The sequence below is a fragment of the Pseudorca crassidens genome, chromosome 12 (genome assembly GCF_039906515.1).
Source record: "Pseudorca crassidens isolate mPseCra1 chromosome 12, mPseCra1.hap1, whole genome shotgun sequence".
Lineage (NCBI taxonomy): Eukaryota > Metazoa > Chordata > Mammalia > Artiodactyla > Delphinidae > Pseudorca > Pseudorca crassidens.
The window spans coordinates 9,858,776-9,885,251 of NC_090307.1; the positions used below are offsets into that span (position 1 = coordinate 9,858,776).

General features: G+C 39.1%; 1 long non-coding RNA gene across 1 annotated transcript in view; it reads right to left on the reverse strand.

The window, feature by feature from the left end:
* The window catches only part of LOC137204085 (uncharacterized), a 104,225-nt gene that overhangs the window by 24,161 nt on the left and 53,588 nt on the right, over window positions 1–26,476 (reverse strand). The gene's annotated exons all lie outside the window — the stretch shown is intronic.

Here is a 26,476-nt window from a genome sequence, read left to right on the forward strand (position 1 = left end):
GTTGTTTGACATTTCTCAAGGGTTATTATTGGTACATGGATGGGGTAATTCTTCATCATTTAGAATATCTTGTCTCCACCCACTAAGTCCCATTTGCCCTTATAACAGGTAGCTATTGCTATAAAATAAACAGCTATAAAATGTAGTAAAGTAAAATAATAAATACTCATTTCTCAGGCCTTTGAAGGCTGGTGGGCATAGCTCTGCTCATCTCTGGTGTGCTTGCTTATCTGTCTGATGGTCTCCGAGTCTCTACTCCAGGTGATCTTGCCTGGGGCAGCTCTGTTCCATGCGCATCTCATCCTCTTCCAGGAACCAGAGGGTTAGGCTAGGCACGTCCTTCACTTGAAAATGGCAGAAGTACTGAAGTAATCAAAAACACACAAGTTCTTCAGGCCCAGGCTGTTAGGAGCTGGCACATCAAAATGTCTGCTTCACTCTTACGGTCCAAAGCAATTACATCATTGAGCCCAAATTCCAGGGATGGAAGAGGAAATGCAGAGTTAACTCTCAGAGCCTTTATATGAGTTTCCTTTGGCTGTTGTGACCAAGTGCCACAAACTTAGGCTTAAAACAACACACATTCATTCTTTTTTCAATACTGGAGAGTCAGAAGTCCAAAATCGATTTCAACAGGCCAAAACCAAAGTATGGGCTGGGCCGTTCTTCTCTGAAGGTAGAGCAGAATCTGTTTTCCTCTCTTTTCCAGATCCTAGAGCTGTGTTCATTGCATTTTGTGGGTCATGGCTCCTTCCGTCCTTCCTCTTCATCGGGAGCATTGATCAGAGCATCTCGCGTTGGTGATCACATGTCTTCTCCTGTGTCAAATCTCCCTTTGTCTCTCTCTTATAAAGACATCCGTGATTATGTCAAAGGCCCACTAGAATAATGCCGGGTAATCACCCAGAGTAACATTCACAGGTTTCAGGGATGAACACCTGGACATCTCTGGGGGCCATTATTCAGCTACTGGAGACTTGGGCATAGAGAGGGCTGAAGCAGTGGGGCCAGTACTGCAATCTCTCGCACACCCACTCCCTGGGGTCCCCAAACTTCCTCACACATTTCTAAATGTTTCTGGAAGAAAGAACCACGCTCAGGAGAGAGTCTTGTTTAGTATTTAGTACTTTAAGAATGGGAAGGAAAAAAAGAAAAATTCTGCAAAGTCTTAGATGTAGGTTCTAAATATTCCAGCAGGCAAAATTCAAATTGTCAAGGAAGAGATGGCATAGTGATATAATCCAGAGAAGTGTGGGTCCCTTACCCACTCGGAACTCATGAGACTGAATATAGTTATAAACCTGCAAATCAGTTTTCATTCATCAAATAGATCTTATGGATATCTTCTAAACACTGGAAATAGAGCAGTGAAGAAAATGGACAGAAATACCAGACCTCATGGGTTCATATTTGTATATTTCGATTGGAAGCAGCAGAGCAGAGCCCGGGGGCAGAAAGAGGGCAGGTGGTGGAGGGGCTGAGCAAGAGGAAGCGTCTGGGTCAGAGAGGGTGCTTTGGCCAGTGCTGTACGCCTTCTAGACAGTTCTGAAGAGACTGGTTCTTATCCTGCGTGAGCCAGGAGCTCACTGGAGGGCTTGTAGCAGAGGCTCATCATAATGTGACTTCTTCCAGAGCAAGGACAGCACTCGCGGGGGTCGGAGAGCAGGGTGCAGGCAAAGCTGGTTACTAACCTCAGGCGACAAGCCAGAGGGAGGCAAGAACTGACAGGGGCTTAGGCTGGAGTGGCAGCGGTAGAGGTGGGCAAAGAGGAATGGCGCTGTGTTCGAGCTCCACGTTAGTACTTTTGTACTAAGAAGTAAACCTTCAAAACCCTACAAGCGTATGAACACAATGAAAGTGATCCTTCAGGTCACTTCCTCTCATCCGACCTCCTCAAATCCAGAGGGAAGCACAGTTAATTAGTTGCCTCCATGTGTATACGAGACTATGGGACATGAGTGAAAACAGACACACACACACACTCACACGTAATATATAAACACACGTGTGTATATATACTTGTGTATGTTTAGCAGAAGTGTGATCACGCTGTACATATTTTTCCACAACTTGCTTTTTTTACTCGGTATTTTTTTAAGGTCTTTACTAAAAACAACTGCTGTTATTTAACTGTCTGGGTTCAAAACTGGCTTTTCTAGTTACTAGTTTTGCAATTTTAGCTTAATTATTTAACTTCTATAGGCCCCAATATTCTTATCAACAAAAAATACAATAGCTGAGCTATGTCATCCTAACTCGCCACCACACATGCAGGACCTCGCTTTACAACACACACACACACACACACACACACACACACACGTACACACACAGATACACACACAGACACACACATATACACACACATACACTCACACATATACACACACATACACTCACATGGACACACACACATAAACCACACACTCACAGAGACACACACACACACTCACACAATTTGGGGGAAAACAGTGTACAGGGAGAGACCTAAGACAACAAAGTTCACTAAAAAAGCACAGAAGAACAGAAATTCTCAGCAGAGAATGAAAAAATACAGGAGCTAGAAGACATTTTAACAATCACCTTTTCATTCTGTTATCTGAAAAAATGACACCAATGTTAAATGATTTATCTGGGATCACAGCTAGACATGCTAAGTACTAAATTAAAAAAAAAAAAAAAAACCTAGGAAAGGCATTTTTATTGCCTAAAAAAATACACCTCTCCCACATTGTCTGAAATTGCACCTACTCTTTAATTGAAAAATATTGTTTTCCTCAATTCTCAAGTTGCCAAATCGCTATTTGTTAACCTGGGGGAAAGGACTTATGTTGTTTGGAGTGGAAAGAATGAGAAGAAGAGTGAGCAACTATTTAAAAACGAAGCTTGACTGTGGAGAACAGACCAGGAGGGGTTGGAGTCAGGCCAACTATGGAGGGAAAACCAAGAGTCTGTGGTTTGGACCTTGTAGAGTAAAAGGTGAGAGAAGGTGCAAAAGGAAAGGAAACTCGTGTTAAAGCTTCACTAATTTTAAAATTTGATCTAGGTCTAGAAATCTTTCCCCCCAACATAAGGTTATAATTTTACCTCTTCTTTATCCCTTTTTGCATGTTGCTATCTATTTTATAGAGCTTGTTTAGCATATATGATATATGTGTGTATGTGTGTGTGTGAAGAGCTATAATGATAAAGGGATTTAAATTTATTCGTTATAACTACAGATGAAAAAATAGGGATAAAATTTTCTTCAAAAAAGAAAAGATATTAAAAAATAAACAATCAAAATTGTTTATTACCTTCTGGGGTATTGAGTTCCTGTTGTAAGAAACCTGAAAGCACAGGTTGGATGGCTGAGCTTGGGTCAAAAATTAAGGATGGACACGGTTCTGGAAAAGATGAGCTCTGAGGGTGTGTTTGTTTATTTCTGACAGTTATTTTAATTTGACATGAGAAATGTCAGTAATTCTTACAATGCCTAAGATCATGATAAAGGACTTAACAGCATGTTAAATCATTGTAAGTGTAAATAATTTGCACTCCCCTCTCCCTGCCATAAACTACTAGGAATAAAGCAAATTTGTATTTAAAAAAAAAATCAGTGTTAAAATTAGGTTGCAGAGATGAGGTATCTGAGCTCCATCCCTTGTACTATATTTGAATTAATGTCATTTCAAATTTGTCATTTAAAAAAAAAAAAGGCGTCTGTACCAGTTCTGCTTGAAGAAACTTCTGGAAATTTTACTATTATAGGAACACTATTTTGAACTAAGCCAATTGATTCCATATGCTCCATCATTAGTGTCTGTCAATGTCTGGAAATTATTGTTGGAGTACCTAGATTTCTTGACAAAATTTCCAAGATGCATCTGGGTCTGAAATACCTGATTGGCTGATTATTAATCTCTCAATGGAGTATTAATAGATATATCAGTGAATTTCTACTTTTCACAAATTAAATTATGTGTGTGTGTTTCTGTAAATGTGTGTTTGTACATAACTGAAAACAACAGAGGTCAAGTTTAAGACAAATCTGGGATGAACGAGAAATTTCCAAGTTTAAAAAACTTTTAATCACAACATGTCATCTTTACTGTCTTATATGCTCAGTTCTCCTGAGATCTCTGTTCCTGATTTTCAGAAGTGAGCTGCTCCAGCTGGAGGAACATAAGCTTTGGTGTAGTTCATCGTAAATGTTTATCAACAGCTATAAAGTTCCATTACCTCCATAGGTTTTTATAATGGACTACAATTGGGATTGTGGAGAACTTCCCACTCTGACATATCGCATATTAGTGGATGGACCCACTATCTAATCTGCTGGTATGATCTGAACAGATGTTAATTCTGGTCTTTTTGTCTTCAAGAATCTACACAAACCTTTAAAATTAAGTCTATCTGCCAAATTATTCTGTCCAAAATGAATCATGGCTAAATTTAAAATTCATATGGATTTTTTCTCATTTGTTGCAGTAATTATTTTTCAGACTATTTTTTTTTTTTCCTGAATCCATTCAATCCATTTCTATAAGTTCGTTCTTTGGCATACTGTCATTATAAGGACAATTGCCATCACCATTAATCACAGACTACAATCATCATCATCTAATTATCTCAGATCCTCATTTGACATGTTTATGATCATCTGCATAACATCCTACATCCTATGTCCTAATTAAGAATTGTTTTATGAAGATAAAGCTGTGTGTGTTTTCCCTAGGATTTTTGAACAGCTGTACGCTGTTTCCCCTTGGACTCCTTCCCTGTATGCTACTGATGAAGAGAAAAAGTAAGTTTCCTTCTACCCTTCTAGCTTTTGGTCGAGACCCTCCTTTAATAAAAGAAAGGTTAACAGGAGAAAAACAATCAGAATTTTAATGACATATGTCCCTCTCGTAAACATGAGAGATACTTAGGAAAACTGAATAACTCCTTGACATGGTCCAAGCCACCACCTTAAATACCATCTCCAGCTAAAAACAAAAGAAGATGTTGCAGGGGATGGGAGTGAGAAGAAGCGAGTTTTGGGGAGGTTATCAGGCAAAGCGCAGTAAACAAGGGTGTGGTTGTTATGCAGATGTAAGCCTTGGTCTTCTCCACTGATGAGTTTTCTAGAAGTTTAGTCCTCTTTCTCTTGCTGGTACAGAGAGCAGCAAGACACCCTTCCAAATGGAGATTTCCCTTATAAACATAAATATCTCTTAAAAGAGGACAACTTCTATTTGGTTTTCAGGGCTTTTCCTGGGTCTACTTTTTCTTAAAAGTAACCAGCTCAAAATAATCTTTATGCCAAAGAAGCATATTTTGGGATCGTATATTTTGTTCCCCTTCACTATTTTCTGTCTGTGATTTATAGTTAGCTTCAAGAGGTGCCTGGTTTTTCCTGGCATATCTAGCTTTAGGTGACTAGTAAACAATTTGACTTAAAATGTCAGAATTTTAAGGGACGAGATATAGGGCTATAACAACGAAAATGAGGACAAACTTCCAAAGTACAAATTATAGAAAGTACGGGCAAGGATCAGGCAGGCATTCGATTAGTTGCTTCGGAATGTTTACATAGAGGTCTTGACTCTTTTAAATGATGCCTGACATATGAGAAGGTTCCCCATAGCAGGTGTAAGGCTCTCCATACTGAAAGCAAATGGCAAAGGCTATGGACTCTGAAAAAAAAAAAACCTCCCTGCCCACATATTCCTGCAGACTATTTGATATTCTCACAACCTTATGGTGGCTTCAAAAGAGTATTGGTTCTTTCATCAAGTAAAAAAGAATGGCTTAGAACAGTGGCTTTCAAACTGTGTTCTGTCAAGCCTTAAGATTTCAAATTTACATTTAACTGTTTCAGATGAGTACCTGTGTTTACTAGGGGAGATGCCTGACTTAGAGTAGCTCTACTTTCATATGTTTCTTACACTAGGTATCAATACAGGATTTAATCAGGGAGGGAAGCTAGCTTTTCTACATTTGAAAACTACTGCTTTAGAAACAACTTTTTAAAAGATTTTTCTAAAAATTTAGTCTGGCTTTGATCTAACATTAGGATGCACTTGAATAGAGGTATATTTTGCTTTTGTTTTATTCCACTTTCTAAGAGTGTTTTATTTCATTAACATTGCTTTAAAATTCAATTAATTGAGGTTTAACGGACAGTAAAGTTCACTCAAGGTATTTTAAAATCTTTTTTCCTTTAGGACATATGGAATCTACTTTTCAAATAAAACATTTCGAGAATATGCATCAAGATGATTTTGATATGGCTGCGGGATGTAGTTGATAACTCCAAATTTGAAAGTTTTATATATTAATATTATTGCTGCTGAGGGGCAGTGGAATATGCCACCCCAAAATATGCCACTTTGGCATAAGGATTATTTTGAGTTAAGACACTTAAAAAACAGCAGAAGCAGAAAGGGCATTCTAATTTCCCCTTCTCTTCCTGATAACAGGAGATAAAAAGTCCTGTGTGAAAAATACCCTGCCTGTACCAGAGGGAAAGAAACACTCTTCTATAGGGATTCAAAGCCAAAAATATTTTATACAAATAAACCTTCTTAGAATAATGCTCATCTTTCTTTAGCATCATGGTATATTTTAGTTATTTTTTACAATCACGTCTCTTTGTTCAACCCAGTATAAAAATATTTAGGTTTTGCCATGTCTTTGGGATATCGTGTCATTACTTGGGCTCCCATTTCATGTAAAACATATATAAATGTATATGTTTTTCTCTTGTTGATCAGTCTTATGTCAGTTTAATTCTCAGCCACAACCAAAAAATCCCTAAGAAGATAGAGGTAAGAATTTGCCTCCCCTACATTGCCATATTTTATGCTGAAGAAATTTAAGAACATAATCATTCATTTTTTTTAATGTGTTGGTGTAAATCTAGTATTATTTCCTGAAAAAAGTATGGATCCTAGCTGCAGGCATATTCTCATCTAATCTTCACTCAGAGGTAATGCAGCCTTAGATTCTGGCGAGAGGTTTATTTCACTTCCTTTCTGGCAAGCAGTTTGTTTCACTTCCTTCCACAAGAGGACACCAGCTTTCTCCCCTACCTGGCTGGCTCCCTTAATGTTCCCATGATCAACACCTTAGCATTCCTATACCTTGTCTTGTGCCAGAGAATTAAATCTCTACTCTGCTACACACATTTTACAAAAAAATCCTGGTTGGAGTGAAAATAAAATTAAGTTGGAGCAGTGCCTGAAAAATATGCAAATTCCTATCCTGAGCCAGATTATGCAAATGGATCAACGAAGAGAACAAGAGAAAAAAATAGCCAAGAGGTGAAATTGAGTAAACGGAAAGAGAATTACTTCTCACCACCTCTCCTGTCCACACTGGCGAAATTCAAAATGGAGCAGAAGTGAAGAGAGTAAAATGAGAAGACCTCGGGATAAGAATACCCGTGTGTATCATGGGACGAGAACAAGGAATTAGTGTTTCTTGAGCAGTTGAACAGTGAATATTGTATTATGTTCAGTAAATACTTCATCTGATTGTGTTTGTCCTGCTGCAGGTCTTAGCTGTACTTGGTAAAGCCCCACCATCTATGAGTATGTTAGTGGGTTACATTCGGTGTGATATGGAAAGATGTCAGGAAGTTTAAAGAGACATGGTTAACAGATGCCTCTTAGGCAAGGACAGGTAGTAAGAACAGTGTAAGAAGTATAGGGTGATGGGTGTAATAATAATAATGGAGGTTTTGACAAGTGGCCAAGGCACGTTTCTCAAGAACAAGGCAATTTTCTCTTAAGGTTCAGACAAATCATCTTTCAAGATAAACTAATAAGTTATCTTAACTGAGCTTGAAACAGAAAAATAAAATACTCAGGAAACCTTTCACAAGGTCCAGGTGTCCGGTTTCTGAGAGAATAATTGATGATAAGCGTAACCCTTGAAGGATGTATTCATTTAGCAATTATGTGATGAACACCTATCATTATCAGGCACTGTTCCAAATACTGGGGATACTGCAGAGAACAAAAGTGACAAAAGCTCCTTTTAATGGGGAATTTATATGCTAGTGGGACGAAACAGACAATTAAAATACATACATTGTATGATAGACGGTTGACAGGGAACAGAATTTGCCACCCCAAAGTGTGCCTCTTTGACATAAGGATTATCTTGAGTTGGTTATTTTTAAGAAACAGACACAGGAGAAGAGTAGAAGTTATGCTTTTGTAAGAGGCATTTTACATTTATAAGGGAAATCGTCGTTTGTGAGGTGTCTCCGTCTCTGTACTGGGAAGAAGAGGATGACTAAATTTCTGGAAACTTATCAATGAAGGGGGCAAGGACTTAAATCTGCGTAATAACCTTACCCTTGTTTACTGTGCTTTGCTGGATTACCTTCCATAGCTGCACTCCCGCCTACATCTTCTTTCGTCTTTACCTGGAGATGGAATCTAAGGTGGTGGCTTGGGCCATCTGGGGGAGTTAGTTTTCTGGGTATCTCTCAGGTACACAGGAGGCATACATGTTATTAAACTTCTGACTGTTTTTCCCCTGTTAATGTGTCTTTTATTGGGGGAGGGGGGCAAAGCACAGTAAAGGAAGGTGTGGTTGTTATGCAGATAGAATAAGCCTTGGTCTTCTCCACTGATAAGAGTTTCTAGAAATTTAGTTCTCCAACAAACAGGGACTCTTTATACTGATATATGAAGTCTGGTTATCAATCTAGATAGATAGTTGATTCAAGGACAAAACAAGTCATCTGTCCCTGACCCAGTACCAAAACCCTTTTATCAGAATTAAAGGATGAGAAGGAAGCACCACATCCTCGATCTGTGGGGAAGGAGACTTATTACTAATCCTACTACACCTGTTCCTGCCTCAAAGTCAGACTCATCATGGAAGAAGGGATATCATGAGTGTAGAGGTGGGAGGTTGGTGAGCTAACTGTGAGAACCAAGTGAAAGTAGAGACCTGAACAGTTTGGGGAGGAAGCAGGGGAGCCATAGCGTCAGGGACTCAGACCTAGAAGAAGAGATTACTGTGAAATCAAATTGTCCAATTGTTGGCTATCTGGAAGTGATAAGAATTCTTCCCTATTTTGAGATAGCCTTTGAAAATGTGTTTAAGTATTATCAAATATTTACCAGAGCATATTTGAAACCATATAACTCAGATTGGGACTTGAACCCATGGCCTTTTAACTGAGATCACACCGCTGGTCTCAGGATTTAATGAAGCTCAGGTTCTCGATGGCTCATCGCAGAAAAAAATTCAGTGAGAGAGAAAGTAATAGTCAAGAATTGGATTTATTTGGAGAGAAACACTCCACAGACAGAGAGTGGGCCATTTCAGAAGGCGAGGGCAGCACCAGGGTATGGGGTTGTTAGTTTTATAGGGGTGAGTAATTTCATACGCTGATGAGTGGGAGGAGTATTCCAGCTATTTTGGGGAAGGAGTGGGGATTTCCAGGAATTGAGCCACCGCCCACTTTTTGACCTTTATGGTCATCCTTGGAACTGTCATGGCACCTGTGGGTGTGTCGCTTAGCTTGCTGATGTGTTACAATGAGTGTATACTGAGGCTGAAGGTCTAGTGGAAGTAGACTCGTCCGCCATCTTGGACCTATTTTGTTCTAATCAGTTTATGTTGTGTCCTCGGGCTATGTAATTCTTTTAAAGGTTGTGCCCTGCCCCCTTTCCTCCTGTTTCATATTGAATACATAATATTTACCAGAGTATGTTTTAATAATTAATACATGATATACTGTATAATTAATTTATATATCATATATATAATGATATCTATAGGTATTTGTTCTAATAAGTCATTAAAAATAAATGAATATTCTTTTTCTTTCATAATTACATTTCATTTACAGTCTCATCTGTAAAACTGAAGAACAGAATGTACTTGCTTATACAGCAAGTCAGCCAATTTTATGAATCGTATTCTAGATGTATTTTAGAATATGTGGCCCAGGGCGCACATGTATGTATGCATATGAGTGTGTATGAGTGTGTTTGTGTGTGTGCACGCACGTGCATTTGCAGTTTTGTAGCGCTTGCCATGTACTATTGTACTAAGCTTATCTCATTTTATTTCCATCCTGCCTCTCCCAAAATAGATGCTCAATAAATATTTATTGAATGACCCCTGAGCTAGTCAAAATTGTCTCCATTTTATAGATGAGGAATCAGAAATTCAGTGGATTTAATTAATTCGTCCAATTTTACAGAATAGTAACAGATTGAGGTGGGACTCTGACCTTGGAATTCCAACACTGAAACTCAATTTCTTTATAACTTTGCTCTACTATTTCCACATAAGTTGAGAATTGGATTCTTTATTCTCATTTCACGTGCCAAATGACATATTATAGAATTCCACCAACCAGGGCATCTTTTTAAGTAATGCCTTATCTTGTGTATGAGATATAACGACATATTTCAGATTCAAAAAGACCAATAACCTCATCAGGTTTGTGAGGATGTGGGAAGTAAGAGCTTTGTGATTGCTCTGCATTTTGTCTCATCTATTCTTCTTACCTCACCACATTGTTTTATAGATGGATTAAAACTTTATTTCATATGAAGCACAAATTTTGTGCACAGCTTTTCTCTGTGAGATTGCCAGCCCTTTACAATTTTGAAATGATATCTTGAACAATTTAGAAACACAAAACTCTATTTGTTTTTCATTTTATTTTCATATTTAGGAAGTCAAGAGGGCATTTTGTTGGTAGAGACATTGAATTCTACCTGACTATATACCAATGTGCATTGCTTGAATTTTATCTGCTGCACAGAATCTGGAGACCCTACTGACAACTAAGAAGGCCAAATGTTTCCCTCAGGTTGGCTAAACTATAGGTAATCCTAGCTCTAGGCCCTGACCTCCCTTTTCTCAGAGCCTTTACAAAGAGTAAAAATTCTTTCTTTGCCTCTTTGAGATGTAAATATTTTTTAATGGCTAACAGTTTTACAAACTAGGAATGTCTTCCTCAAGGACCTGGGAATTATCTTACTAAATGTCATCATCAAGGAAGATGCTCTCCCAGTCTCCCAGGCCATCTCCCAGTCTCCATAGGAAGGTGGGAGCTTAAAGTGAGGGGTACCAATTAGCAAACACAGATAGTCTAATCACAAGCAAACACATTTGCAAACTCAGGAATAACTCAATGTACTTGACACACCCCCTTGTTCAACCTCTCTCCAGCTCATACTACCCTCTCTCATCTATGCTTTTGCCTCTTCTTGTTTTAAGTACTCATGATTAAACTGGGCCTGTACAGATATTCCAGGATAATGTTTACATCTCAGTGTCAGATGATTAGCAGTCTTAATTTCATCTACAACCTTAATTCCCTTTTGCCATGTAACACCATATTCATATACTCTGAAGGTTACAAAGTGGACATCTTTGGGGAGCCATTCTTTTGCCAACCACCAAATTCTATAGAGTTTCTTTGGCCTGAATAATTCTAGATTAGTAAAAAATTGAAATTTAATGGCACATATTTTCTATCCTTAGAAGTTTAAACATCCTGTTGACTAATGATTTTCAGGGAAAAAAATGCATTAACCCAAAGTGTGTAAACTTGTATATTTGTACATTTGTGAGTGTTTAGAATTCTATGTATACACCTCTCAATTCAATAAATCCATAGGGCACATATCATGTACAAAACACAGTATTTGTGACTCTAAGTAAAGCAGACACAGTCTCCTTGTTAAAATTATAAGCCAGGGAGGACTTCCCTGGTGGCGCAGTGGTTGAGAATCCGCCTGCCAATGCAGAGGACGCAGGTTCGAGCCCTGGTCCGGGAAGATCCCACATGCCATGGAGCAACTAAGCCCGTGCGCCACAACTACTGAGTCTGCGTGCCACAACTACTGAGCCCATGAGCCGCAACTACTGAAGCCTGTGAGCCTAGAGCCCTGGTCCGCAATGAGAAGCCACCACAATGAGAAGCCTGTGCACTGCAATAAAGAGTAGCCCCCGCTCAACGCAATTAGAAAAAGCCCAATGCAGCCATAAATAAATAAATAAATGAAAAAAAATTATAAGCCAGGGAATTCCATGGCGGTCCAGTGGTTAGGACTCTGTGCTTTCACAGCCGTGGTCTGGGATCGATCCCTGGTCAGGGAACTAAGATCTCACAAGCTGCGCTGTGCAACCAAAAAAATAAAATAAATTAAAAAAATATAGTAAATAAGTAAATAAAATTACAAGCCAGTAAAAATGAAAGATATTAAAAATATACACAAATAAATATATTAAACATTTGAAATTTCTGAATGTTTTAAAACAAAATGTATTCAATATCTATAGTGATTGTTTACCTTATAATTGGGGAAATGAGATATTTGACTTTTCTATTTTTTCCTCCTTTAATGCAAGGTTATGCTGAATACATACAATTGAATTTGCATACTTAAATGAAAATATTGAATGAGAGAGCTGTGTTTAAAACCATTTAGACAGTATTTCAATTTGATATTTGGCAATTCTCTTAAGATTAACTGAATAGTTTTTGAGATAACATCCAATTTCAATACTTCTATAATTCTACCTGGTTCATGCTCGCTCTAGAAGAAATGAGCTATTAACAACACTCTATCATATTTAATGAAATATGAGAAATGGATGTGACTGCACTAAATTTTTCAAAGTAAAAAAGACTGTATGAACCCAAAGTAAGTATTAGAGTTTGTCAAAGTTTCTAAGACTAGAAGATTCCAATAGCGTTGTGTAGAAATGTTATAATTATGCCAGAACAGGGGAAGGCAGAAATATGCAACGTTTCCCGTGACAAAATAGAGGCGGCCATTTTTTTTTTTTTTTTTCCGGTACGCGGACCTCTCACTATTGTGGCCTCTCCCATTGCCAGGCTCCGGACGCACAGGCCCACGGGCCTAGCCGCTCCGCAGCACGCGGGATCCTCCCGGACCAGGGCACGAACCCGTGTGCCCTGCATCGGCAGGCGGCATCTCAACCACTGTGCCACCAGGGGAGCCTGAGAAGGCCATTTTTGCCTGACCAGTTTCATCATCATGTAGTCTTAACCTCGTATCATCTGGACTTCCTTTGACCTTGAACAGTTCTAAGATTGTCTAGAAGTTAGAATCAGAGAATTTTAGAGCAGAAGCAGGTTCTCAGAATTGTACAATGGCTTTCCTCATACTGTTTGTTTTACAAATGAAGAGAATGAAGGTCAAGTGACACCTTGAGTTTAAGGGTTACAGTCCAGTATTTTTCCAGGAAGAGAGAACTACAGGTCTGTGTGTAAGGCAACATGGACATAGTTTCTTATTCAGTTCCCATGAACACTTCCCCAGACGTGAATGTTATTTTAACTATAAATTAGCTTAGAAAAGCTCCCAATTTCACTTAGATCTTACCAATTTAATTTTTTAAAATGTGATTTAAAGCCTGTTGGAATACAGATAGATAGATAGATGATAGATAGATAGATCATGGTTTTTTCTAGTTATAATTATGAAGTTTTTAAACATTAAAAGTATTGATACTATTATAATTATCTCATCATCAGAGAGACCTACTGTTAAAAGTTCGATGTAGATACTAAAAAAGAAAACAACAGAAAATCACATTAAAAGCATAGCTCTTTGGGACTTCCCCGGTGGTCCAGTGGTAAAGAATTCGCCTTCCAATGCAGAGGATGCGGGTTCGATCCCTGGTTGGGGAACTGAGATCTCACATGCTGTGGGGTAAACTAAGCCCGCAGACCACAACTACTGAGCCCACGCGCCCTGGAGCCCGCACACCACTTCTAGAGAAGAGAAAACCTGCATGCACAACTACAGAGAAGCCCCGCACGCTGCAACTAAGAGCCTGCCTGCTGCAACAAAAGATCCTGCATGCCACAACTAAGACCTAAAGCAGGCAAAAAAAAAAAAAAAAACCCAAAAAAGCATAACTCTCTGTATGAATTTGTATCAGTTTTCTTCTGCCTACCAAGACTTCCTTTCCACCACATCTTTCTAAAAATGTATTCCATTGATTCATCCTTCATTCATACTCCCTTACCATGAGATCCCATATATTTCTATTACTAATGAAGACTTCTTTCCCTCTCCAGGAACACACTTTAGCTTGGATTTTCTTGGTAATGCTATTGCAGTGGTGAAGCTCTATTTATAGTCATTTCTGAATCTATTAGAGGCCAGTGGGGGAAATATTTAACATTAGATAAAACCGTTAATCCTTCCATTTTCATAAAATCAAAATGACAAACTTAGTAAGGCTGCCCCTAGATAAGGTCTCCAATTCCACAAAGTTCAAAGTATTTGAGCCTTGCTTCCCTCTACTCTTTGCACAGCAGGGGTGCACATTTATAGCCACTACAAGAAAAATACAACCTAAAACTAGCTTTAAGAAGCGAAGTTTCTAGAAAAATTTGATTTCATTTCCCCAAAAGTTGGCATTCTCAATGACAGTTTAATCTATTGCATTCATGTTTATTATCTTAAATTTAAATGGCTTAAATTGATAAAGCTCAATAAATGTTTGTTGAATTAAATTTAATGGAAAACAGAGCCACCATGTATTTTGGTTGGTCCCAGATTTTATAAATCTGAGTCTAGAACTGCTACTATTGAACAGGTTTAGGAGTTACCTATTTTATAAAATTCTTAAGCATAATTCTAAAGCATCTCATGCTCTTTTGACTTTGCCCCTCACCTAAGAAAAAATTCAACCAGTGCTACGAATATAGAAACAAATGCTTGACATTTTAGTTTAAAACTTCTAGATTTCAGTACATTATAATACTAATGGGAGGAAATAAATATCTAATTGGTTTCATTGGCAGGCTTGAGACTCCAAAATAAATTTCACCAGAGTCAAAATGGTCTGTGAAAGATTTTCTGTAACCACAGTTGTAATTAGCATTTTGTTACAAAGAACCAATCTTGGATTTATATGCAGTTAAAAAACAATAAGATTGACTGTAGCTGAACTCACTATAAGTAGGTTTGGCATGAGCTGGTCATCTGAGGCCTGGCGTGGCCATAGGAAGTGATATGGTGGTAATTAAATGCAGGAAAATAGCAGGTCAGTTAAGGACAGAGCTGTGTGGCCCAGAAACAAAGAATAAAATTTTGAACATAATATTTCATCAAAACATATTTGAGATTTAAAATACTGACCTCAGCATTGTATTTAGTATATATATAAATACATATATATACACACTATATATATAACTATATATATAGTTCATCTATAGAGATTGAAGAATTATTTCCAAGAGTCAAAAATAGAATAAGAAGTTTAAAACTCTTCATAAAAACAATCTGACAGGGACTTCCCTGGTGGCGCAGTGGTTGGGAGTCTGCCTGCCAATGCTGGGGACACGGGTTCAAGCCCTGGTCTGGGAAGATCCCACATGCTGCGGAGCAACTAAGCCTGTGTGCCACAACTACTGAGCCTGTGCTCTAGAGCCCGTGAGCCACAACTACTGAGCCCACGTGCCACAACTACTGAAGCCCATGCACCTAGAGCCCATGCTCCAACAAGGGAAGCCACCGCATTGAGAAGCCCACGCAACACAACGAAGTGTAGCCCCCGCTTGCTGCAACTAGAGAAAGCCCCCGTGCACAGCAACAAAGACCCTACGCAGCCAAAATTAATTAATTAATTAAAAGAAAAACTAAAAAAAAAACCAATCTGACAAAACCTTTAAAGGACAATATAATAATTTTACAAGTATAACTCTTCTAAGATTTACATTATTATACTCTCAGAGTGACTTCTTCAAACTCTGATGTCATACATCTGTGTATTTACTCACACATTGGGATGTATCTTTTGGTGTACATAAATTATGAGTATGGAAGGACCTAGAAGGAAAGGACAGAAAAAGAAAGATGGGAAGATAATGACGGAACACGAGAGACAGACAGAGAGAGAGAGGTTTTTAGTGCTTCGGCAGTCCAAATATATGAGTCATTTGGATTGCTTACAGATTGTTCTACATCCAACACAAGCAAAGACTGTGTAGCTTAGAGGCATTTTCCCTTCTCTATTTTGTCTGGAATTCTTAAAATGTAAGGTTACCCATCTATCCAAAATATTGCGTTCTGATATGAATTTATTAAAGTGAAATACAAGGTAAGATAATGTGATTAAAAGCTGAAATAAAACTAGATGCAGGAGTCTTAGTGCCAGTACATTCTGAACTCTTCAATGATTTTTAAAGAAGAAAGAAAAAAATAGCAAAATTATCTCATTTTCCACTACCCCTAAATTTGCTGCCAGTCCACAAAATATTCATTTTTGACTTATTAGACTTTTTCTTACTACTTTTCCAAGTTTCTTATGATAGCAGATAGACATGTAGAAGCTCAGTTTTCTACTAGAAACATAAGGCACTTTAAGATTCCAGGCAGAGTTTTTCTCTCCAAAAAATCAATAGGAAATGTGCTCCCTCATTAAAGAGAAATGGACATTACTTCAGAATGGCAAACAATATAATTACAAGGGAGTCTATATGTTGATCCCTATATGAAATAAGTAAGAACGGGTGGTAAAATATGATAATGCTGTAGATTGTGAATTCTCCTCTCTGTTTATTTGATAAAAAACGTTATCACTGTAATGTAAATAAAATTTTCAACTTCTCCTGGGGATCCAAACATTTTCACAAAGAAAGGACAGCTGTCCTAGGCACTAAATGACTGAGATAGTTAGCTGCAAGTCAACACACCATAAAACCCACAGAGAGGAAACAATTTTGTGAATGCACCCTCAGTAAGCTACTTTGAACAATGCATTCATGTGTATTTCTCTTTCATCACTCCTCTGCCCGTCTCCTCTGGGGTGGTTCCTTTAGCAATCCATCATTACATTCCAGCCACTGATTTATCTAAAATTCTTTTTACTGTCATCTCTAAATATTCGGGAACACACACACACACACACACACAAACACACACACAAACCACACAGATGGTCTATCATTTTACAACAGTCAGAGACACTGGGTGAAATGAGATGCTAAAACAATGTACATTTCAGGCCACTCCCTTTTGTGATAAATTATCTTCCCTCAATATCTCTTTGTCTCTGTCTGTGTCTCTCATCTGTCCAGTTTTCTTTAGGTGTCTCCCTCTCACACACATACAAACACAAAATTACATGTCTGTGATACATAAGTGAAAAGCTATGAATTTTATGAGATTGTACCTGCCTTTCTAATTGAATAATAGCATATACTAGTATTTCACTTCTAATTTATTTGAGCTGTTACCACAGTGGTCTTAGTGCAGAGCAGAATATTAATTAATTGCTGTTGAACTGAATGGTTCTAAACACAAAAGAATACTGTAGTCTAGAGAAATGTGAAATACAGGACAGAAAAAGAAAATTATTAATTTTTGAATATCAACTCTATTCTAGATACAGTACTAAAGACGTTACATAATTCTTTCAATCCTCAGCATGACACTGCAGGAGACGTATTCATTTGATCATTTGCCAGATGAAGAAATGGGCTCACAACGGAAAAATAAACAACCCCCCCTAGGTCACTCTTAATGCTCAGTAGAGTCAGAATGTTAATCCTCAATGCTTCGGCACAAAAGCTGTTTTACTTCTATTGATTGGAGAGTCAGAATCGCCATTAGTCAATTTTTGCAGAATGGCTCTATTCAATCAGAAGAATCGCATATGCTGAGAGCATCATTTGATAACTATTTTTCTGGAATTTTTCAGATAGTAAAGTCCCCAAATTTCAGTAGAAATGGATGAAGCTATACAGTCGGTGGGTGGGTGACTACTGTAAAGCAGGCACGGTCCTGTCTGTCTGTCTTTCTGTCATCCGCCTACCTGTGCTGCATCTGGATCTATAGGTTGTCCTTAGTCATGTTAACATGTTTGCTGATGAAAGTCAGGATAGTGTTGGTTGGAAACCTCAGGAATGTCCTGGCTGAAATTTGAAACTGGCCCCCGGACTTGGAGGCCAAGGAGAGCCCAAAGGAAGAGTTGAATCACTGCAGATGGGTAGGTGGCAGGCTTCACAAGCGCGGGAACTGACAGGGCTTGTCTTGAGTGCCGCCAGGTGAGTGGATCTCTGTACCCACGGCCAGAATCTTGAGTTTACTTAGAGGCCTCAACGGTGTTCAGTCCCGTATCAGTCAGAGGGTCTCAGCACCACGTTGCCCTCTCAAGGCTGTGTCCTTGAAACGGCTCCACTTTGGGGATTGGAGGGTGAAAGACACATCCCGGTACATCCCGAGGGCAGGAGTGGGGAGGACTCTTCGGTTGCCGGGGTCCCACTGGAGAGTCAACCTGTGGTCACTGCCACTCCATGACCTCCTCCAACACTCCACCCCTAGTGAGCGGCTCTCACCGTCTCACACGCCCCCTCTTCCCCGCCGTGGGTCCTGAATGGTCACCAGTGGGTTTCAGTTGCATGAAGGTGGCTCGTTGGGCTGCACTGGAGACAGATACCACAGCAGCAATGCAGGCACACCACATCACGCTCTTTTGTCCAGGCTTGCACATCATGACCTTTGAAATGTGACCCCTCATCACTGGCTATTGGAGGAGGGTATCTGCACGTGGTACTCAGCCTCTTTAATCCCCTATTGGGAGCAGCCTGGTTTGCATGGTGACAGGAGAAAACTCGGGTTAGGTCTGACACTGTGTCCACACAAATCAAGCATATTTAGAATCTTCACTCAGAAGGACAGGGTCAATATAATGGATTTGCCAATCCCTCACTTTTTGGGAACTCCGATGAATGGCCCTGGACTCCTTTAGCAGCTGCCTTGGGTTGTTTAGAACACACAGGTCATGCTGTTACTGAATTAACCGAGTCACAGTAGTTCAAGGGCAATCGGGCATCCTTGACAATACACCATTGCACCCGGGCACTGCGGTGGCCACTCTTCCTTTGAAGCCCATCTGCTGTATCTCCTGAAGGCTCATTTGCTGGGGCTCGTACCTGGGCTAGGGCATCAGCTTCCTGATTGCCAGGGGTGTCAATGAGCCAGGACTTGGAAACGAGTGAGAACTGTCTCAGGCTCTTGCAGGTAAACCTAAATGTCTTTCCGCCCATCGTTTACCTGTCAGCTTCCATTGTCCAAGCCATAGAGTTAATCCCTTTAGAACAGCCCATCAGTCAGTGTAAAGGGCTAATGGTCAGGGCTCAAGAGTGATCACTAGCCAAACCCTCTGAGTTCAGCCCACTGGCAGCTGCAGTTCTTTCCTGTTTCCATGCAGATGGTGTCAGTTTGGGGCTGAATAGTGATTGAACTCCATGTGCACAAATGGCCTGGACTAGACCCATCTGTATACCAGGCATCAGAGGGAATTTCCCCCACTCCCTCTCTACAGGCTGCAGGGGCTGCCACAGGGATAGGGGTGGGGGACTTGGAGGGTCTACATACTCTCAGGGCCTGCATTTTCCTGGGGGAAATCTGAAACTGGCCCCTGTGCATGGAGGCAAGGAGAGACCGACATCAACAATGGAACATACACCATAGTTCTGCAAACTGTCAGATAACAAGAGGAAATTTGGTCATGGGATATTAAAATATATAAATATAAATCTATGGGTCCTCTTAAGTAGAAGCTTTGCTCCCTTGACTATGTAAAACATTGTGCTTAAGTCAAACGTTTAAGGCTCTAAGAATGCGGCCACTGGGAATTATAAAAAATAAAGTCCATTCTAGATGTTTTAAGTGATAATTCAGTCTCTTCTACCTTGCCTCTCTGATGAAGACTGTAGGCCATTTATAATGCTCTCTGTGTAGGCTACTGGGAGAAAAGCAGTTTCTCTTAACTCATTGAGTTTTAATTATATGCCCTCTGAGGTCATCTAAAGTACCTAGAAAAGTGATGATATAGTGTGTATGCATGATATCTCATTCATGGTTAACATCACTTGAGCAATCACCCCTTGTTTGGTGGGGAGGCTGTATAACCTTTGGAAGTTAAGGGGATAAAGGTTACATCTAACCGTCATAACTGCAGCAGCATGTCATAGTCCCAGAGAAGCATCAGCTGCCTGACCGGGGGGAGCCATGGGAGGTACGTGTTAGAACCAGGCTTCTCAGGCTGACCAAGCCCTGAGTCATCTTACTGTGATGGAATGGCTAGTATTGGAACGAGGCAAGAGAAACCCATTTCTTGAATCTACATGAAAAGTTCAGTTTTCCTTCCCTTTCTCACACACACGAATGCACGAACACAGTTTCTCCTCTCTCACTCTTCAAGGCCCTCAAAGTGAATGATATTTAGGCTAAGGGATACTAAGAGATAAATTCACTTTTCTGGGGAATTGTTACCCATCAAGAACTGTGTATAGAGGAGCTTTGAAGGGTGTGTGAGCATAGTTCAATACTGAGGAATTTACCGGAGGCTTTAAAAAAATTATCCTGTATTATTTTTTAAACCTCAGAGGTATATGGCTTAGCCATCTTTATAAAAAAGTTTTACAGAAAAACAGGACAATTTTAAAATTTACCGAGAATGCAGGCTTTCATCACTAAACATTTTTGAAAATTTTGGCTGCCCTTCCTTTCTTTACTAGAGGGGGAAAAAAAAAAACAAGGGAAAAGGATTTTTATGACTTTTCCAGAATTTTAGAGTAGTTTCTTCCATAACTGAGATCATTCCCTGGTGGTATTTCCATTCAGAAAAACCACAAACATTTTTATGTCTTTTTTCTCACATGAATTTTAGTGGAAAACAGTGTCCACAAACATTTTTATGTCTTTTTCCTCACATGAATTTTAGTGGAAAACAGTGTCAATATAAAAAGAAGCTTACATATAAGCTATTTTGAGATTGCCACAAGCTCAGTTGCATGATGTTTTAAGTCCTCGAAACTGCTCTTTGAATTTGGCCTAAAAGACACTAACATTCAATTAATTATTAATAACTTTTAGGAAGAGGAGTGTAGAAGTAAATCCCTTATCCACCAAGTACATTACAACACACATACATAATATGACCACTCATGCCTCCCCACATCTGGCTCTTGAATGAGGAGATAGGACGCCTGGGTTACAGAGTGGGGAGAGGAAGGTAAAGTGTTGTCTGGCTCCTGTCACAATACACTTCCTCCTCTCTCAAGGGCTCCTATTCCCCCCAGTGCTGTCTGAGGTCCTGATAACCTTCTGACTTCTTACCATCCCAAAAGCACCACTCTGTTCTAAGGTTTTTCAAAAGTCAAACTATTGCAATCAACTTTCCCACTTTAGCCACAGTTGGTTTGGTGGCTAAAGGCATCCATGCTTTTTATTCCAAATGTGTAAAAACCCACAGTCGAAACCATTTACATGCTGTATGCTTACTACTGATCGTCATACATTTTTTTTTTGGGGGGGCCATATAGCATGGCATGCGGGGATCTGGGATCGAACCCGCACCCACTACAGTGGAAGTGCAGAGTCTTAACCACTGGATTGCCAGGGAAGTCCCTGATCTTCATACATTTTTATGCCTTGTACTAAGAATTGTGTCATTTGGAAATACAAAATAAAACATTTGGTGCTCTTCTCAGCAAGTTAACCCAAGCTCAGCAGTTAATACTATGGTCAGATAGAACTAAGATGGCTAAGGTAGCTGGTTACCTACCGCAGACTATAGTTGTAAAAAAGGGGATCCCAGCTCACACTTACTCTCCTGAACATCTGTAGCTCTGATGGTGCTATGTAATTTTAAATATTACTTTATAGCATCATTCACTTTCTATTATAAATACTAGACATTGGTATTTATACTTAAATAGATACATAAATGGGATATTCTGACACTACTATATATTACAGGCTACACTATCTATTTATAAGTATATTCAAAATATATATGTTCAAAATATATACGTGACTTATAAACAAGAGCTAATTTTTAGATCAGAAATGACCAATCATGATTTTTCATTATGGTAATGCCTAACAATTCTTTAAAACAGGTTTAACACTTCACAAATTTTGGCCAGTTACTATCATCCCTCCACAAAGAATTCATTTTCACATTCCACTAGAAGCCAAGCTCTGACTGACACAAATGATTATAAAGGCTTTAATTATACCCCTCTAAGCCTGAGAGGTTCTACAACCACAACTTAGGCAGCATATATTCTTTCATCCCACAAAGACTTGCTTAAGACCTCACAGGGGCCGATGAGGCTTTTGTGTAAGGAGTTTCAATAGGCAAATTTTGTTTTATTTTTAAGCAAAAGATTCTTTGGTTCACTGCGCTGCACTTTTCCCCACTGTGTTTTTCCCATGCTAACAAATAACTGAAATTTACTCACTACAACTTTTTCCTAAGTCTCCATAAGAACATTAAGATTCTCCAGAAAAAGACATGGCCTGAAAACCTTTATGAAGTCATTTTTGGCTTTAAGAACTGGAGGATTAGCTTTAAGAACTCCCAGAAGAAAAAGGAAGACACTTCTACCCTCCTATCCTAGCTCCCTTGAGGATCTAAACCTCATCCCTGAAATATCATCCGAGGACCCATCTGGTAGATGGTAAGATCAGCTGCTTCGTCACAACTATGTTCAGTATGCTGGGAAGTGGGTTGTTTTTCAACATCATTCCCTACCCCCCTATCCTGTATGTTGTGTGATATTTTTTGTATCTTACCAGCACAACCAAGTGAATGTACTTTAATATAAGTCTTTGACTATAAAGGATCAAAAGGCAAAACAGTGACAAAAAAATACTTCTTTGATGTATTTTTTATATTTCTGAATGCAAAAAAAAAAATAGTGAAGCTGAAGTAGATTACTTCCTCTTCAGTCCTACTATCTGATAGACAGTCTTTTTCAATAAAACTCAAATATGAAGTTAAAACAAAGATGGGATACAGAGAGAGTTTTAATAGTGTGCAGGATTTTAATCATCCCCACTGATGCCGGAAGACCTCATTAACCTACTCTCAGCAGGTGCTGGTTAGCAGTATTTGCTAACAGGCCTGGAAACAATAAAAAACATCAAAGTGTAAACGGATTTTTAAGCAACTATTTTTAAAAAATGTCAACAAATATGAAATCTTATCATTAAAATGCAGTTTTAATCAAGCCTTATAAAGCTGACCTATTTGTTCCTATGGCTTCTCAAAACTGGAAGCAAAGAGTCTGAACTGTGGCAAAGTTAGAAAACATCTCTTAAATTGTGTTCCATTGGGCACAGTTGAAAGTAACTTATTAAATAGACATATTTATTCAAACTCTGGTGTTTGGTTTACTTTACAGATTAACTATGCAATTCCCAAAGCACCTATTTTCAGAAATGAACTGAATTTCAACTGAACAAGAGTCAAAAGAACTCACCTCTCCCCTTCCCCAAAAATAAAATAAAAATGTCCTTATCTGTGATCCAGAGCCAGTGGGGCCTCTAGACTTGTGAGGAGCAATCAGGGCAAAAAGCCAGAAATGGATCAAAAGACAGAAGACTCAGCCATCACATTCCTCAGAATCACTTTACTTCAACGTTCCAAAGCAGTGCTGTCAACCGAGCTTTGGGGTTTTCTCTCTTTCCTTTTCCTTGATCTCCTCTGGAGAGGCGTTAAGCTGGCAGTGGTAGACCAAACAGAGGAAGTGCTAATTGCCAGTGAAAAAGCCATGCGTGGGCCAGGTCTAACATGAAAGGTGAAAAGATTAATTCACAAGATAGCTAAATGTCCCTGAGTAGTTAGGAATTTACTTAATTGCATAATGAATCTCAGATGTTAGCATTGCAATGAAAAGAGAAAGAATTATGATAATAGTATTATTATAGTAGACTATATGGCCATTTCAAGACAGAGAAAAATGCCAATTCAGTGTCCTCACTGATAATTAAGTGGTGTAACAACAGCACTTATTATTAATTATTATTGCCCATACTTGCTAGGAGGCAGGCACTGTGCTAAAGACATTTCTTATGTTAGCTCATTTGATTATCAGAACAAATATAACGTTAGGTACTATTATAATCCCCAGTTTATAGATCTAATTTTACAGAGTTATAAGAATTTCAAATTAAGTAGCAGAATCAAGCTTTCAATTTGCACCAAAGTTAAACAGGTAAAGAAGACTTTATTCAAGGCTACTGCAATAGGGGAGAGAGTTAAAAACTAAGTCTACACTCAATTCCCTAAAACAAAGGGTTGCAGGGTTTTTGAGAGGTTGGGCTGAGGAAAGTATCTTGGCCAGTGTGTTTGCTAATTGGCTTTACCCAAAGGGAAAGTGAACTTTTTCATGTCTTTGTGACAAGAGGTGGTTTTACAATTTGGAGCCCTCTGCAGTTAGGCTCCTTCCCCAGCCTCCAGACTGGGAGATGGGCACAGTCTCCTTTCAAACGCTTGGCTCTGAGGTCCTCGAGAAAGACGTCCCTGGGCTGTAAAACTGGCAAGAGGCTTTTGAAAAAGATTTACATCTCAAAGGAGCAGAGGAGGGATTTACAATTATAAGTTTTCTAAAGCAAATGTTCCAAGAAAAAGGAGGTCCGATGTGTAGAGTGAGGAGGAAAATGGTCTGAAGTTTAGTCAGCTGAGAGGAACGTTAAGGCTCTCTTAGTCAGTGATCTGAGGCAAATATCTTCCTCCTCTGCACGCCCACCCCATGCATATTTGAGAATTCATGGCAGGGAAAAGAGCAACCAACAAAGGAAAGTGTTTTTAAACTCCACATTTATTCTTTGCTTCATTGAGTCTCATTTTCCCCCATCTAAAATGAGATTTCTCTAGATCTGTAGATTGCAAATCACACTTCCTGAGACCCTGGGGTGGGGTTTTCAGGAACCAGGAGAAGCCAAAGGTTAGTGGGAAAGTTGGATGACAGGGTGGTGAAGTTTACAGGGCCCTCATTTCGCTCCAAGGAGGCCAGATCTGTTCATCAGTTTTACAAAATGGACTTCTGCCTTAAGGCTTCATTTGAGAAATAAAAAACAAGGAGGGGGATTTTCTTCCAAGATAAAGTGTGATAACACTAGACAAGATAATATTTCATATGCCTTATAGGTGTAACCCACTATGCTTCTCTAGATCACAGATTTCAGAACATCCAGTGATCAAAAAGATATCAAAGGACTAATAAGAACAATTAGCATTTCTTTCTCCTTTATGGAAAATGCCCTGTGTGTATACATGGGTACTGTGGTCACAAACAGCCCATGAAGTCATGACCCATTTCCAATCATATATGTAATATGAAAGCACTAATTACGTAATACCTACCCAGTCCCCCTGACCCTACACACACAAATGCACATGCCCATATACACTAGGGTATGCCGACTATTAATCTAAAAATAAGGTACAGATCCACAGGAAATGCCTTCTGTCCACATGGTATTTTAAATGCAGTTTTTTCAATACATTAAATGCAACATAACATTCTGCCTAGTGGACGCAGCTGATGAGTGATATAAAAACACGGTCTTGCCAGAGTCAGATAAACTAAAACTCTGAATATAAAATATGAAGAAAGGTGGTACAATTCATGAAGTCTTAAAATTTAATTCATTTATATTCCAAAGTTTTATTTGTTGTGGCTTTTCTGTAATGTATAGTAACTCTCTAAAATAATTAACTTAGTTTATCTCAGCATGTCCTCTTCCTTTCAACGTTTCTCAAAACTAACATTCTGTGGAACATACACTGTGATGAGTGCACTAGGTATTTTTTCATAAGGTTCTGTAAGTTCCTAATTTTTTAATCACCTAATTGTCAGAATTGATTCAGAAATATTTTCTCATAAGAAACAAGCTTATAGTTGGTCAAAGCTCTAGAGCAGGCCACCAACACCCATATTTGAACTTGTTGTACTCAGGACACATTTCCTAGGGAAGTGAAAAAAATCCAATTATCGTGACTCTTTCGTGGTCTGAGGCAAGCACTTCCGCTTGTGGGAAGTGAAACAGATTAAGTTACAGAAGAAGGACCAATTCGCCGTAGGGAGATGAGCTGAACTGCAGGAGTCTGTAAAGAGGCAGTGCCCCTGGGAGTGAGAGCTTGACCTTGGCCCCCTTCTTCACTCTCTGTCACAGCCTGTGAGGATGTCTGCCTCGTGCACTTTTCCTGGCCCACAACTACTGCTTTAAAACAGACATACTTCCTCCACCACCCCATTACGGAAGAGAACAAGTTCATGTCTTTACCTTACTTGCAACTAGTAGTTACCTAAAACTTTGCATTTGTATACTGCTCTAAAATGTAGAGACTGTGATGCAGACCATCCCCTTCCCAGAAAGGAGAAACAGTTTTCAGCGAGGAGATAATTTACATAATTTACAAGGAGATAATAATAAAGTTTTTATAAATTAATTGTATGCTGGTAAACTCACTGTAGAGGAGGAAAAAAAAAAAAAAACCCTCTGATTTATACCATTTGATGACCTCCATGCTGTAAATATTCCCACTCTGGATAATTTTATCAATGTGATGTCACTGAATGCAGAACTGGGAAGGTGTGTGCTACAAGCCCAAACTAACACTCCACCGGTTTTAGTGATATGAAAAAGACAGAAATCCACGTGTATTTATCTTT